The following is a 13,262-nucleotide window of genomic DNA, read 5'->3' as shown; positions in this document are numbered from 1 at the left end:
TCACTCAAATATGGAATTTAAGAAAAGAAACAAGTGAACAAAGGGAAAAAAGAGTGAGAGATAAGGCAAAAAACAGACTCAACTATAGAGAACAAGCAGATGGGGGAATGGGTGAGATAGTTCAAAGGGATTGAGTACTCTTATCCTACTGAGCACTGAGTAAATATATGGATCTGTTTAATCTGTTTAATCACTGTACTGTATACCTGAAACTAATATAACACTGTATATTAACTACACTGGAATTATAATTTTAAAAATGGAATAAAAGATTAAAGGGAAAAAATGGGGGGGGGGGGAGCAAGGATTGTCAGATTGGATGAAAAGATGACACTCAACTATATGCTGCCCAAGAAATACTCTTTAAATATAATACCACAAAGAAAATCAATGGTAAAATAAATTTAATGTTGGGGCACCTGGGTGGCTCAGTTGATTAAATATGCGACTCTTAATTTCAGCTCAGGTCATGATCCCACAGTTCATGAGTTCAAGCCCTGTATCGGGCTCTGTGCTTATGGCTTCTGATTGTCTGTCTCCCTCTTTCTCTCTCTCTCTGCCCTTCCCCCTGCACATGTGTGCTTTCTCTCTCTTACTCTCTCTCAAAAATAAACATTTTAAAAAAGATATTTAATGTTAAGCTAGCAGTAATCACAGATTAGAGTCTACGCTCAAAGTAGATTACAGAGCAAAATATTATCTGGGTAAAAGAAGGTCATTTTATAATGATAAAGGGGTTGCTTTATCAAGAGGAAATAATTTTGAACATTTATGCATCTGATAACAGAGCTTTAAAACACATGAAGCAGAAATTGATAAAAATGCAGGAAGAAATCGACAAATACATATTTAGATGTCAGAGATTTTAACAGTCCACTTTCAATGATTAATGGAATAGAAAATCAGGAAGGGTGAGGGGTGTGTTGGTGGCTCAGTGGGTGGGCATGTGACTTCAGCTCAGGTCGTGATCTGACAGTCCATCAGTTTGAGCCCCACATTGGGCTCTGTGCTGACAGCTCAAACCCTGGAGCCTGGTTTGGATTCATTCATTCATTCTCATTCATTCTCTCTCTCTGTCTCTCTCTCTCTCTGTCTCTCTCTCTCTCTCTCTCTCCCCCTCCCCTGCTCACACTCTGTCTCTGTTTCTGTCTCTCAAAAATAAATAAACAAACAAACAAAAGAATATCAGGAAGGGTGAATACTCCAACAACAAAATAATACAGTTTGCATTTAACTATACATGGAATATTTACCAGTTAAACAATAGCCAAGTCTCAATCAATTTTAAATAATTCAAGTCATACAAAGTATGGTCACTAACAAAAATGGATTTAATTTCAATAAAAGAAGGATATCTCTAAACATTCAGAAACTAAGAAAACTTAGTTCTCAATAATCCATGGATCAAAGAAGGTATTACAAGTGAAATGAGAAACTATCTTTAATGAAAAGAGAACAGGGAACACATCAAAATTTGTGTAATGGAACTAAAGCAGGATTTAGAGGGAAATTTATAGTATAAAATATCTATTTGTATATAAAGAGATACTAAAACTATGGCTTCAGCTTCTACCTTAATAAACAAAAACAAACCCAAAAAAGAAGTGTAAATGAAATCCAAAATAAGCATACAAAAAGGAAAGGATAAATATCAGACCAGAAATCAGTAACATAGAAAACACAATCAATAAGGAAAATAAGTGAAGACAAAAGTTGTTTGTCTTAAAGAACAACTGATATGTAATTGATAAGCTGCCATACCTAAAATGCACATTCTGACATACAATGCCACTGCTAGGAATTTTCCTATATAATACTCATGAATTTTTACCAAAATTTATATACTCATTTTAGCATGAAACATTATAGCAAAAACTTATAAGCAACCAAAGTAACTAGATCTAGTATAATTACTGAGATGTCTAGATATATTCTGACACTTTGTTTATAATATGATTTATTTTTTCTTGTTTTCATTGACCTTCCCTAGCTGTTGGTCATACTGATAAGGTTTTCTTAACTCTTCTTCGCTACCTGGAAATTATAAATCCTATTTCTAAACTTTTGCTGATTACTTTTGAATTTTCAGTAAACTTATGTAAGCATACTTTTTCATCACTGTGGTCAAACATGAATCTCCCAACTAAAAAAGACAAGATCTTCAGCACCTTTAAATATAACATGTTACACATCTCAACCTAACTTATTAAACACTAACCTCTGGGTTACCTCTTACTTAAAACTATTAATTCCTGGTATTCCCATCTCAATAGATACCACCACTATCTACCCTGTTGCTCAAACCAAAAATCTAAGAATCAGCCCACTACGTGGGTCCAAGACACCATCACTCTTGTCCAGACTACTGTCACAAACCAGTCATTGGTCTCCCTTCTTTTACATTGCCCTTATTTAACTCATTTTCCACATAGCTGATATACTGGTCTTGTAAAAAAATAAAAACCAGATGATGCCACCTTCTGGGTAAAACCTTCGATGGAAACTCACTGATAAGAAATATAATCCACACTCTACATTGTTCCACAGGGCATTTCTTGATATGTACACTACCTGGCCTTACATCATTCATACCCTTTCTCATTATGCTCCAGTCACACTGGCCTCATTTAAATTTCTTAAAGATCACTTCCTTCACCCTTCCCATATAAACAGGCCCCATTGCTTACTATTCCTCTCCTTGGAATGCTCTGCCTTCTAACTTTTCATATGTTTGGTCATTTTCTTCAGATTTCAACTTAAACCTCACATCGCCACAGACTCTTTTGATCACCCCACATAAAAGTGATTTCCGTTGCTCTTCAGCGTCTCACCTGAATTTTAATCTTTTCCAGACTTTATCATAATATGTAAATTTCTTTGCTTATTTACCATTTGTATCCTCTAAATTTTAACTTTTTTTTTATTGGTGTGTGTGTGTGTGTGTGTGTGTGTGTGTGTGTGTGTGTGTGTTTAATTGAAGGTCCCTTACTCTCCTGCCTCCATCAGTGGCGAAGACCAGGGGCAAAAGGGAAGGGAACCAGTGGCGCAAGGAGGGGTCATCTCCACAACATTCCTTTTATACACAGGACTAAACAGACAAACACAGTCACTATTGCCGTTAAAAGTTGGCAGCATGGGAAAAGGGGGGTACAGGTGGGGAACTGGGGTATCGTTAAAAAAAATACAGCCCCCCCCCAAACTGGGGTGCCTGGGGGGGGGGGAACTTGGTCTGCTTCAACCCAAGAGGAATGAGAAGATTAAAAGCAGTTTGGGAAGTCCAGAACTGTCAGGGATGGAGGTAGGAGGAAGGTCCAGGGGGTGAGGAGGCTGTTTGGCAACTGGGGTGAAGGGACTGTCCTTCCCCTGCTGGGATCCCCCCAGCCCCTTGGGTCTGGCAGGAAGGGGGCAGCCTGCAACCCCCACGGGCAGGTCTGGGGCTGCCAGATGCTCCAGGCAGGGGGCTGGAGGGGGCTCACAAAGGCTTGCCCTCCAGGGAGATGATGGCGCTGCCCCCAGTTTCTCGTCCAGGGTGCAGCGGTCCTTGACCTCCTCGTAGCAGTATGCTTGTAATTCATGCTTGATCCCCGTCAGCTTCTTCTTGATGGCGTCCTTGGATCTGACATAAATCATTTTTCTCTTAAGGGGTGCACATTCAGGTGTCCAGGAGATAAAACACCAGGTCCTCCTTCTGTTCTCCTTGGTCTCGTAGGTGGCATCATAGAGGGCATAGTGGCAGTCCTTGTCTGGCAGCATCCTGACAAAGGTGGCGTAGGGGTCGTCTACAGTCTGGCCTACATCACCCACCAGGATCTACTTGCTTTCCTCCAGGATGATGTTTTTCTTGTCCTCGCTCAGGCAGAAGGGTACCGCCTTCTTGCGCTTCTTTACCTCCTCTGGTGTTGAGGACTTACGAACCTTCATGTCATTGAACACTTTGATGACACCATCAGAGACCGCCACACCAGAAGCCCGCCAGCCAGGGAGGGTGAGGGAGGGTGAGCAGAGGCAGTAACAGCCCTTGGGTGGGGTGAGGGCGCCAAGACCGCTGGCGCACTTTTCCTTCCCCGCCCCTGTGGCCGAGTTCCGATGCTGCATGCTGCCATTGAAGGAGCGCCCCCGTGAACTGACATGCCTCGGTGCCCCCACCCCCCTGCCCCACTGCTGCGCCTAAATTTTAACTCTTTGATGACAAGCACCTTGTTTGGTTTGTTCATGTCTGAGTATCTCATGCCTAGATCAGTGCTTGTCGTATCATATGGACTCAAAAATGTTTTAGCTGAATCAAACGATTTAAAAAGAGACATTTATAATAACTGACATAGGTATGTTACTTGAATTGCTTAAATAACTGTGAAACTAATTTACCCACCAGGATTCTTTATAATGAAAGGGATGAATATTGACTCTGTATAAGTGGAACTTTTTTTGAGATAAATAGATGGAGAGTAGGCATTCAAAATGGGGCCTCTAAGATAGCTAACACAATGGATGACTTATACTGGGAAGAACACCAAATGCATCTGCCTTTTCTTACTATTTTCTCTATTTTCATTTTGGTATTACCTTAGGCTGTGACTTGTTTTCTTCTATCCCATATGCCCAGTGAGGTGAATGCCCACTTTGCTTAGTTTACTGTATCACCTGGGCTTGAGATTACCAAAACCAGACAAAGACAGCAGAAGAAAAGAAAGCTACAGGTGAATATCCCAGATGAATAAAGACACAAAAACTCACAATAAAATTAAGCAAAATGAACTCAACAACATATTAAAAGGATCATACACCATGGACAAGTGAGATTTATCTGGGATGCAAAATCCACAAATCAATAATGTGGTATATCACATTAATGAAATGAAATCTAAAAATCACATGTTCACCTCAATAGATGCAGAAAAAGCAGTTGACAAAATACAACTTCCTTTCATAATAAAAAGTGTCAACAAATTGGGTAGAGATGGAACATAACTCAACATAATAAAAGTCCTATATCACAAACTCACAGCTAACATCATAGTCAACAGTGAAACACTGAAAGTTTTCCTCTAAGACTAGGAATACCACACCACTCTCATTCACCAAAGTACTAGAAGTCCTAGTTAACAGCAATTAAGGCAAGGCAAAGGAATAAATTATATCTAAATCTTAAAGGAAGAAGTTAAATTATTATGTGTATATATGTTCTTACATACAGAGAATCATAAAGCTTGAGTCAAATTTCCCATTCTGAGAGTTTCTGAGAATGTAAATGGCATGTCCTACCCAACACCTGACAGGAAGGTCTGTGATCACCTACATTCTCCCCTTAACTCCACATCTGGAATTTCTAGCAGGAAAACCAATCCTCATCTCAGCAGGAGGTATGTGCATTGTGTACATGGTCTCCAGTGACTTTGTTTTAAATTTACCTATCAATCCCAAACCATGTTTTTACTGTTAACTGAAGGTTCCTCAAAAAACAACTATTCCTGTTAGCTTTTTTTTTTCTAGTTACTCGTTGTTATTTCAAAAGGAATTTGGAGACAGGGAGAAATGGTAATGCCACATTTTCAATGTGCCATCTCAATCAGATAATCATTAAGTACAATTTTGAGTAACTCCAACTGTACATTTAAAAGAAAACTGGCCATGGATGATGGGTTCAGGAAAAGACCATCACAATATTTAGTTGCCTGAAGAACAGTTGGTGAAATCAGTTTAATTTGTGATGCTCTACAGGAAGTAAAATTGAAGTTATGCAAATAAAAGGGACTATAAAAGTATGGTACCAAATTTCTAACTTAGACTAAAACTTGGATGAATATTTCCCTACATTTACATTGAACTCTTCGAGAATGGAATGCATGACTTATTCATTTCTCTATTCCCAATGTATGCACAGGATTTTCTACATATTCAGGCAATGTTTATTCAATAACTGAAAACAAAGCCTAACATTCTAACATTTGCACTGAATTTTAAGCAGCAGGGGCACAATTTTATTTACATTTTTGGCAGTGGCTCAACATTTCTATCAGTTTGGAGGCCCTTCCAATTAATACTTTTTTTTTTTTTTTTTTAGAGTGAGAGTGCATGAGCAGGAGAGAGGGGCAAAAGAAAGAGAGAGAATACCCTAAGCAAGCTCCATGCCCAGCACAGAGCCTGATGTGGGGTTCCATCCTATAACCCTGGGATAATGACCTGAGCTAAAATCAAGAGTCAGATGCTCAACCTCCCAGGCACCCCTATAACTTATAATTTTTAAGTCACATTCGTTTACCTTGTGCTTCCCTGATAATTATAAATGAGTGTAACAAGAAGTGAAGGAGCATGAAACCCAGGAAAATACTGTTCCTGCTAGAAGAACAAATCTGTCATCATGTACCAACTTTCAAAAACAAATAAAAGCATGATTTTATTGGGTGAATATATAAGAATCCAAAAAAATCTGAAAAACATTGCTCTGCTGACTAATGGTCAGAATTTTTTGGTAGAAATTTCCAAAACAAGTTTGTGAGAAAGTGTTACCCTTTCTGTCCCTTTTTTGGCTTGTGTTTGATTTTAGTTATTTTAATCAATGTTTTTTCCAAGACTAAAGATGTTGTTTTCTAGTCTCCCCATGCTACATCAAATTAATTTGAATATCCTCTGAGACATCTAAATAGCAACAACAGTAAATATTCATCATGTGGACTTAATAATGGCATCTTGAAATGTCCTTTTTTCTTTTCTTTCTTTCTTTTTTTTAACCACAAAGGATTACCATCCAATATGGTATTAAAAACAAAAGAGGGCCATGGATAGATTTTATATCACACTGACAGGAGAAAAAGCAGAACTGTGTGAACACCCTGGCGGTAAGCGCTGAATAACTCACCTGCAAAGCTTCAAGGTTTATCAAGTATACTGGGAACAAGAGAACTGGGTTTATGATGACTCAAGTGAAATGAACTAATTAATTACGGATTGACTGGATAAATGAGGGTCTAGGAAATGCTAACGTGAAATCCAATAAAATTTCAAATGAAATAGCTTTCTATTGGTGCCAAATATTTATCAGACTTATAAAAGTGAACATTCTTAGTCAGATGTTAAATAGAGCAAATAAAGGCACTTTGCAGAATGATATTAAGTGATTTATGATTTATGGAAAAAGCTTTATCTTGAATCACATTCAGTTAGTAGACCTTGTTTATTTGTTATTAGTGAGTGTAATAGAGAAGGAAATGAAAGAAAAAGGGGCAAGATGAATAAAATAACAGAGGACTGAAGTCACTGGGATTTTTTTAAAATGTGCTTTATTGGTTGGGTGGTGCTTGTTTTTGGCCTATATTTTCGCCTTTCGTGTTTAAAATAAACTTTAAAAGCTAGAAAAATAACTAAATCTGCCAATTGTTGTGGTCACTTTTCTTTCTGCCACTTTTCTCATTAACATTTTCTTGGAAAAAGAAAAGACTCCAAAAATTGGTGACAGTAATTTTAGTTCCATGTGTTAAATTTATTTTATTGAACTGTTTGGAAATTGCACAATTTCAGGCTAGCTTGATATCAAAATTAATATATTTAAAATGTGTTTATCTCTACCAACCACCAAAAGATGTTTAAATGCCTAATTTCCAAACAACCAGAATAAAGAGAAAAGAACAAAGAAAACTTAATGAGTTAGTAAAAGGCAGGAAAGATAGAAAATTTAAAAAAAAAAACCCAAACTTCAAAAAAAAATAATGTAGATCTTGACAAACCCAGAGTGTCTGTTAGTTAGATTGACTTTACAGACTATTTGGGGCACAATTTACATATTCTCTCCTTTATAAACTTTTCTTAAAACTCCATTAAATATTGAGATTAAAGGGTCCATTGGTTCTATTTTCCTGGCAAACAAAAGGGTTTCCATTTTGTCAAACATTTGGAAATCAAATGTTGGTATTTTTCTTATAATTTTTGTCAAGAAACATTTCCTAAGGGGTATCAAACTGGTTGCCACTGGAAGAGACTCAAAAAACACATTTCACCATTTGTTCTTCCTCCAGAGATCATTTCCCTTTGCCACCTCTGTACCAATTGGTAATGAAAACACATCTGAACAAATTAAAACTAACAATCTGAACAACACCCACTGCCTTCAGAAGAGGCCAAAGAAATGTCACTGGTGCCACTCGTAAAATTTGAATTTAGATGCAATTAGACTTTGACCCCTGCTTTATTAATGCTGAAATCTGATCTGTTTGCTACTATTTCTTGAAGATCCTTGTACTTCACCAGAATGTTTACTTCAAAGGCACCATAAAAATTCTTCTTATGAGAACACATGACCTTTTAGAGATTCTTCACTTAAGCAAAAGGACTTTCCTTGTCTCCTTGTCTCCTAATATGTATGTGAGGGTGGTGGGGTGGGGCATCTAATAAAGTTTCCAAGATGGCTAAGGAGAAATCAAAATTTTAAAAATATGTTTAAGCAGGAGTATTACTTCTATTAGTAATTGTAGGTGCATGTTTTCTAGAAAGAGTTGAATGAAACAAAACAAAGCTAAAGTTAGACAAAGATCAAAATGGATGATTTTCTTTTTTGTCTTTTTTCTGTTTTGGGGAAAGAAAATAGGAAGATTTAACTATATATATTTGAATTTGTAGGAGTCCCACTTCATGTTATTAAGAATTTATCCGGATGGACTTGACAGGCCCTGGGGCAGTACTAGAAGCTGAATAAATAACAAGTATTATTATAATCTACTGTAAATTAGAAACAAGATTGGAAGTTAAGGTTAGTCAAATTAGTAAACTCAGGTTTCCCAGGGAAAAGTCTCAGAATACAGGTGACTGAGAAGTATAAAGGTGTAAGTCGAGAGTGTTCCTCCATAGACTGATGGACAAAACAGAGAATAGACTACTTATGAATGATGAAATTTAATATGACACATTTTAAGATGGAAATACTCCTGGTGACCTAATCATGAAACTGATCACTGATGGTTTAGTTTTTATACCAATAACCAAGAATAAAAAATCCTAATATTAAATAGCATATCAATATAGGTACCTGCATTCACTAGTGATTACAGGGCACATCTTCCAAAAGCACCAAGGAACAAGTATATCAAGAAATGTGGTGGTACCTGGGTGCCTCATTCAGTTAAGCATCTGACTTCAGCTCAGGTCATGGTCTCATGGTTCATGAGTTTGAGGTCGAGCCCCTGCATCTATCCGGCTCTGTGCAGACAGCTCAGAGCCTGGAACCTACTTTGGATTCTGTATCTCCCTCTCTCTCTGCCCTCCTCCTCCCACGCTCAGTTGCTCGCTAATGCGTGTGCTCTCTCTTTCCCTCTCTCAAAAATAAATTAACATTACATTTTTTTTAAAAAAAGAAACATAACATTGTGGTATTTACACTAATGAATTTAATTTTTAACATTTATTTATTTTTGAGAGAGCGCGCGCTCACGCGAGCATGAGCAGAGAAGGGGGAAGGGCAGAAAGAGAGGGAGACACAGACTTTGAAGTAGGCACCAGGCTCTGAGCTGTCAACACAGAACCCGACATGGGGCTCAAATCCATAAACCATGAGATCATGACCTGAGCTGAAGCAGGACACTTAACCAGCTGAGTCACCCAGGCACCCTCTAATGAATTTATCCTATCTATCTATCTATCATTATTTATTTTTGTGTAATGAGAAAAAAATCTAAATATCAAAGAATGACCACATTACCCTTGCGGACATCCTAAAAGATGTACTGTGCAGGAATTAAAGATGCTTATTACACTTAAAGTAACATGAAAATCTTACACTGTTATAATGATAAATTAATAAAACTTAGCACAAAAATTCACATACAAAATTTGATTATGTAGGTAAACCACAGCCTATGCATGGATACACACCAAAATCATCACCGACGTTTTCCTTAGGAGCTGATGCCATCAATAATATGTATTTCTCTTCTTTTTACTTTCCCCCAACTTGTAAATTATAAATCTTGCTGTACACTGCACTTTTATAAAATGTAAATTTTATTTAGCATCACCCAGGCTCTGCAAAAGTGTCCATTTCTTTCTCTTTCAAGATATTATTTATTTTCATTGCATTCACTTACCTCTCCTGATGAGTTGGAAATTCTTTTACAGCTCCTGCAGCTTTTCTTTCATTTGTTTCTTCTTTAGCCTGAATTTAAATGAACCAATCAATTGACAAAAAACTGACAATAAAGAATAATGATTTTGTTTTTTTCACATTTGACAGATTAGATCTTTTTCTTTAACTGATTTATTTGACAGTGTAATGCTTACCCCAAGAACTGTGTTCTATTTTTCCAATATATTCTTCAACCCTGATACAGTTAATGTTACTGCCCCCAAATATGATATCAGATGCAAAACAGTGTCATATATGTAAGCTGATGGAAAACTCTACAACACCCAAATTTAGTTTTTTAGGCTAGCAACAAGAGAAACCCAAAACAATTTATCCCACTAAGCCTGGAATTTAGTTTGTTCCTTTCTCTTAATTTCCTAAAGTATTCCATCACTTTTTAAAGCTTTGTTTAATTGTCTTCAGTTTTTACATAACTATTTTAATAGAGAGTTTTTCCTTAAGGAAAAAAGGTCATTACAATACAAGGATGACATCTATTTCCAGTCTTTAATGATATGAATAGAAAGGCATCTAGTCACAGTTAAGACATTCAGAATATACAGGTCTACAGGATTCCTTGCATTTGGTACTTCTGTAGAGTCACAGATTTTATATCATTTAATTTTGCTAATTAAGTTTCATAAAGGCCAAAGTTCTAGTATATCCCTAAATCCTAATGACTTCAATTTGTGTCTAAATTTTGTTAGTACTTCCATGCATAGTTGAAATAAAATAGTTAAGACAAATGACCATGTCTAATTGGTCTATTGTGACAGGTGGAAATATTTCAATGCTCATTAAAACTTATTTTAAAATATGAGAAAATTTTCTTCTCACACTAATTCTATTTATACATGATTAAAGACCAAAACCAGCATATTCCAACAAGAGAATGAAAAGAAAAAGAGCACGTTATTAAGAAAAATTGTGACTGATTAGTGTAATTGCTCCTGTTTGCTTGATGGCAGTCCCAGTTTTGCTCATATATAGTAGGTATTTCAATTTATAAAACTCTGAAATCTTCATGGAAGTCAAAAATTATAAAGTGGAAATCAAAAGTGCAAAACATAATAAGGTAATTTGTGTAATATGCCATAATGTAATTTCTCATGTTTAGGATTTTGTATTGAGGGCCTCTGATTTTCAGATATCTATAATTACCAAGTAAATAATGGTATGGGAAGAGAATAGGAAAGGAATTCTGTTCTAATTAGAGAGCCTGTCAATAGAACCAAAAGACATATATTCTTACTACATACATATTGATAGTACCATGGTTCATAGTTTTATTGATAACTCTTCAATGATAAATGCAAAATTTTATCCTCTTTTTTGTTTGTTTCCTTTCTCATAGAATTTCATTCTCTTCCCATACCTGTCTTCCAAGGATAAAGAAGCAGACAATGGGATAAGAGCTTTGCATATGGAGACAATTAGTCACCTACGCTTTTTAGTTCTCAAGTAACCTATACCAATTGTTATTTTTCTAAATACCAGAAAATTTTTCCTCGTAAACATATATATATATATATATATACACACACACACATATATATATATATATATATATACACATCTCAGTAATTTTCCAAGGATAAAGAAGCAGAATCCCATAAACAATGGGATAAGAGCTTTGCATACGGAGCCAATTAGTCACCTTTGCTTCTTAGTTCTCAAGTAACTTATACCAACTGTTATTTTTCTGAACACCAGAAAATGTTTTCCTCTAAAAAAGTATATACATGGGGCGCCTGGGTGGCGCAGTCGGTTAAGCGTCCGACTTCAGCCAGGTCACGATCTCGCGGTCTGTGAGTTCGAGCCCCGCGTCGGGCTCTGGGCTGATGGCTCAGAGCCTGGAGCCTGTTTCTGATGCTGTGTCTCCCTCTCTCTCTGCCCCTCCCCCGTTCATGCTCTGTCTTTCTCTGTCCCAAAAATAAATAAACGTTGAAAAAAAAAATTAAAAAAAAAAAGTATATACATATATATCTGTCTACATCTCAGTAATTTTGAATTTCAATGGAATTATGTTAGTAAAATCACACTGAAAAGTATAGTAATATAATTTCAGTATTCAATCTTAGCATGTAGAAGCTTATTAATAATTATTTCAAGTATTTTAATGATTAACTATATGTAGGATAGCCAAACAAGTTATTCCCCAAAATATATAATGACCTCTCCAGGCAGCACATGTATGATGAACCAACTTAAAACTACTGAGCAGGATGAGTCTTCAGCATATAATTCAACACAAATAAATTCTAGAAGTTAAAACTTTAAAACTGCCAACTTGCCAAATGCCACATATATGTAAAATAACTGAAATGGAATATTAGTATTATTATTTGAACAATTCAAGCCCAAATGCTTTTTTTTTCCGCAAGTAATTGCTTTTGAACTTAGTTACTTTATTTATTTATTTATTTATTTATTTATTTATTTATTTATTTATTTATTTATTTAGAGAGGGGGTGTGAGCAAAGAGCGAAAGGGAGAGAGAATCTCAAGCAGGGATTCTGACAGTGTGGAGCCAGACGCAAGGCTCGAACCCATGAAACATGAGATCATGACCTGAGCTGAAATCAAGTTAGACACTCAAATGACTGAGCCACCCAGGCACCCTGAACTTAAGTTTTTTTAAGTAGATTTGATCTGCTTTTCACTAATTTAATTTTCCAAAAACTCTGCTTAGTGCTGTGCATAAATTCCCTATCATAATAATATTCCTATGTAATCGGTGTTACCATCTTCGTTTTTCAAACATGGAAACTGAGTTCTCAGAGGTTACAGAAGGTTTTGCCTGAAAAAGACATGAATAAGCTTTATTTTGGTGACTATGTAATGTAATAAAGATATACTCCTTAAAGTTATAATGAAAAACATGGTTCGTGTGAATCCAAAGTAATGTCCTTCAGTACTACTCAGTCTCAGTTTTTAAAAATAATGCCTGACATATGGCAATTGCCAAAATGGTCTCTATCATTGTCAATAACATTTATAACAATCACAGACAAAATCATGAGGAATTGCATCATGATAAGAGTCTATAAAGATCTCTTTATACTATTATCAAAATTATTCAAACGATATTTTGGACAGATAATGAAAAGCCAATCAGTTTGGCAAGTTAGAGTGCTTTTTTGGTCATAATTTT

The 13,262-nt window shown here is 36.2% G+C and overlaps 1 long non-coding RNA gene and 1 pseudogene across 1 annotated transcript in view; both read right to left on the bottom strand.

Annotated features, from left to right (window-relative positions):
• LOC123385741 overlaps positions 1-13,262 on the bottom strand; it is a 527,360-nt gene that overhangs the window by 446,816 nt on the left and 67,282 nt on the right. The window contains exon 2 of the long non-coding RNA XR_006598700.1: positions 10,071-10,138. This is a non-coding gene — a long non-coding RNA (uncharacterized LOC123385741). The remainder of the gene's footprint in view (positions 1-10,070; positions 10,139-13,262) is intronic.
• On the bottom strand, positions 1,759-4,078 carry LOC123385737 (annotated as a pseudogene).

The sequence above is a fragment of the Felis catus genome, chromosome A1 (assembly GCF_018350175.1).
Source record: "Felis catus isolate Fca126 chromosome A1, F.catus_Fca126_mat1.0, whole genome shotgun sequence".
Classification (NCBI taxonomy): Eukaryota; Metazoa; Chordata; class Mammalia; order Carnivora; family Felidae; genus Felis; species Felis catus.
Note: the sequence above shows the minus strand (reverse complement) of the source record. Positions and strands in the feature narration are given on the sequence as shown.